This window comes from Triticum dicoccoides, chromosome 3A (assembly GCF_002162155.2).
Source record: "Triticum dicoccoides isolate Atlit2015 ecotype Zavitan chromosome 3A, WEW_v2.0, whole genome shotgun sequence".
Classification (NCBI taxonomy): Eukaryota; Viridiplantae; Streptophyta; class Magnoliopsida; order Poales; family Poaceae; genus Triticum; species Triticum dicoccoides.
This window is the reverse complement of record NC_041384.1, coordinates 190,660,874-190,664,940: the sequence shown is the minus strand read 5'-3', so window position 1 is coordinate 190,664,940 and position 4,067 is coordinate 190,660,874.

The window sequence follows — 4,067 nt, the reverse complement described above, 5'->3', positions numbered from 1 at the left end:
GGGGCGGTGAGGCCACTGCGGCATCGCAGCCGGCCACGGGAGGCAGGAGCAGGAGGCACGACCGGCGCTAGTTTGGGCGGCCGGAGCAAGAAGACCAGAGGTTGAAGAAGCACTACGGCCGTTGGATGGACATCGTACGGTAAATGGAGCTAGAATCATGCATATTGACTAAGTTGACAAAGCCCTCCATCCCCGTCAACTTAGTAGGCCCACAAGTCAGCCTCCCACTATACTGGGTCCCAACTAGCAGGGGGAGTATTCATTTTTTTGTGCGTAATAAGGAGGCACTTCCTTGCGTGCGAAGATATAGCTAGTGGGTCCGAGCTGTCAGCGGCGGTAACATTTTTTTTCGTGAAATATAGAGGCCCTTTCGGTGCGTCCTAGATGTCAGGTGGAGGAATTATTATTTTTTGCGTAATAAGGAGGCATTTCCTTGCGTGCGGTCATGGACCCAGTTGTCAGCCTCTCCACGCACAATCCACTTCAGATGCATGTCAGTCGTTGACCACATTGACCAGGCCTTGCAGAGAGCACCAGGGCGGTGGACGACAGCGAGGCCTAGTGTAACACCCTCGATGCGGCTATATCTCCTACGTGTCGAAGCACGACTTAGAGGCATAACCGCATTGAAAGCAATGCCGCAAGTAAGGTAATCTTCACAACAACCCATGTAATATATAAAAGGGGAAAGGATACATAGTTGGCTTACACTCGCCACGTCACACAAATACATGAATAACATTACAATCATCCAATACACTCATGGTCCGACTACGGTACCAAAATAAATATCAACCCCACATGCGACACGGTCCCCGATCGCCCCAACTGGGCACCACTACTGATCATCTAGGGAAAGACACATAGTAAGGGCGAGAGTCTTCATCGAACTCCCACTTGAGCGCAAGCGCATCGTCTGGAACGGTATCATCGGTCCCTGCATTTGGTTTTGGAAGTAAACTGTGAGTCACGGGGACTCAACAATCTCGCACCCTCGTGATCAAGACTATTTAAGCTTATAGGTAAGGCAAGGTAATATGTGGAGCTACAGCAAGCAACTAGCATATATGGTGGCTAACCTATTCACAAAAGAGAGCGAGAAGAGAAGGTAAAAGCACGGTCGAACAACTATGATCAAGAAGTGATCCTAGAACAACCTACGTCAAGCATTACTCCCATACCGTGTTCACTTCCCGGACTTCGCTGAGAAGAGATCATCATGGTTACACACGCGGTTGATTCATTTAATTAAGTTAAGTTTCATGTTATCTACAACCGGACATTAACAAATTCCCATCTGCCCATAACCGCGGGCATGGCTTTCGAAAGTTCAAATCCCTGCAGGGGAGTCCAAACTTAGCCCATCAAGCTCTCACGGTCAACGAAGGATATTCCTTCTCCCGAGACATTCCAATCAGACTCGACATCTCGGTTTTACAAGACATCCTCGACAATGGTAAAACAAGTCCAGCAACACCGCCCGAATGTGCCGACAAATCCCGATAGGAGCTGCACATATCTCGTTCTCAGGGAACACTCAGATAGGTCAAGCTATGAGTAAAACCAACCCTCGAGTTTCCCCAAGGTGGCCCCGCAGGCTGCCCAGTTCGGACCAACACTCAAAGGAGCACTGGCCCAGGGGGTTTAAATAAGATGACCCTTGGGCTCCGGAAACCCAAGGGAAAAAGAGGCTAGGTGGCAAATGGTAAAACCAAGGTTGGGAATTGCTGGAGGAGTTTTATTCAAGGCGAACTGTCAAGGGGTTCCCATTATAACCCAATCGCGTAAGGAACCCAAAATCCGGGAACATAACACCGATATGACGGAAACTAGGGCGGCAAGCGTGGAACAAAACACTAGGCAAAAGGCCGAGCCTTCCACCCTTTACCAAGTATATAGATGCATTAAGATAACAAGATAATATGGTGATATCCCAACAATAAACAATGTTCCAACAAGGAACGATCTCCAATCTTCACCTGCAACTAGCAATGCTATAAGAGGGGCTGAGCAAAGCGGTAACATAGCCAATCAACAGTTTGCTAGGACATGGTGGGTTAAAGGTTTGACATGGAAATTTGGGAGGCATGATAAGCAAGTGGTAGGTATCGTATCATAGTCATAGCAAAAGAGTGAGCATCCAGCAAGCAAAGATAGAAGTGATTTCGAGGGTATGATCATCTTGCCCGCAAAGTTGTTAAGTTGACTTGATCCTCGAAAGCGAACTCAACGGGCTCCTCGTTCGTGAACTCGTCTCCCGGCTCTACCCAAACAAGACAACAAGCAAAAGGGAACACAATCAACCACGTGCAATGCTCAAGCAACATGATGCAAACATGGTATGATGTGCGGGATGAGGTATGTGATACATATGCAATATTTGACAAAGAATGATTGAACCTGGCATCAACTTGGAAATCCAAGAGTGCCACTGGAAAGGTGAGGTGATTTCAGTTGAAATCGATATAAAGATCACCGGAATTGGATGCACGGTTTGGAAATGGCAAGCAAAACAAATATGGCACCGGTCTTTGATAATCAGCAAGTGACCAACTAAATGCATCAAGATAAACAAGCTACAACACTCAAACATGACAACTAAATGCATGGCAAGGATCCATTCATGATGCTTGACAAAAGATGAACACTGAGCTAAGGCTAATTCATCCATTAACAGGTTCAAACAAGCATGGCAAAAGTGAAAATGATAACAGGTTTCAGACTTCGTGAAATTAACACAAGTCTGGAATTTAACATCAGGAAGCACACTTTAGAGCATGAAAACTATATGCTACATTAACTTAACATGGCAAAGCAAGGCATGGCATGAAGCTACTCAAAGCACTTAACAAAAGTCCCTTAGTGACCTTGAGCCAAAAGGGATCAGAGAATACAATTGCAAGCATGTGAACATGGCAAAAACATAAATAGATCTCAGACTTTGTGAAAAACTAGAGCATGCAAATCAGTTAACGAGTAGGCATGTTTACGAGCTCGATGCACTCACTAGAGAGCATGGCATGACAAAATAAGCATAAACCTGTCAAGAATACATATCATAGAAGCTAGAAATGGCAAGAACAACAACATAGCGTGCACGGATGAATAGCAACATCCTCGGCAAAATCGCTAACAAGTCAACAATCTGCCAGGATTCACGATATAGCTAAAGTAGAGCTCGATTGACTCAAGCTAGGTTGCTCCATAAATGCAAACAAAGACATGGATGGATAGAGCACCACAATAGTAACAAAACATCCTTACTGATCATCCTCAAAAGAGGCACAGATCACTAGGAAACAACATGAACATATGGCATATCAACAAAAACAGGACAAGGACTTAGTGAAATTCTAAGTCCCTGAAATCAGCATTACCGATTACACTACTTTACAAGCTTGTTCTAGTCATCACACATATCACAACAATACATGGTAAGCACCTCTGTAAAGATGGCATGGCATATAACAAAACTCATGTAGAACTCAGGAGCATATCATGCACACATTAATCATGGCAAAAATGACAAAAAGCTATTTGATGAAAAAAATCTGCCAAGTTTATCTCATAGCCCTATTCCAACAACATTTCGGGCATCAAGATGAGCTCACATGAAAACGATGCAATGATATGAAATGATGTACTCGTCGAGGCGAACATTTTGATATGCTACATGCACAAATCGGAGCTACGGATGTGGAGTTACGACATGATGAAAATGCCTAAAAATACTGAAAAACTGGGGACTTAGAGAAACGAAAGTCAACCCTCTCTCTCAGATCCAGATCTGGCATGTGAACCGAGGTTCGACGGATTTACTATAGCAGCACGACGACAAGGATGGCCGGAGTCGGGGATCACCGGAGCGGAACTTGCCGGAGCGGCGAGGCGAAACACGATGGAGGGCGGCGCCGGCCATAGTCGGCGAGGAGGTCGCCGGCGCTCGAGGCGACAGCGTCGTAGGGCCGCCGCGGCGGAGCTAAGCTCTGGCGGACGGAGGCGGGCGGCGGCGCTCGAGGGAAGGAGGCGCGGACGCGGATCGCCGACGGCTTGGGCCGGGAGGGCCG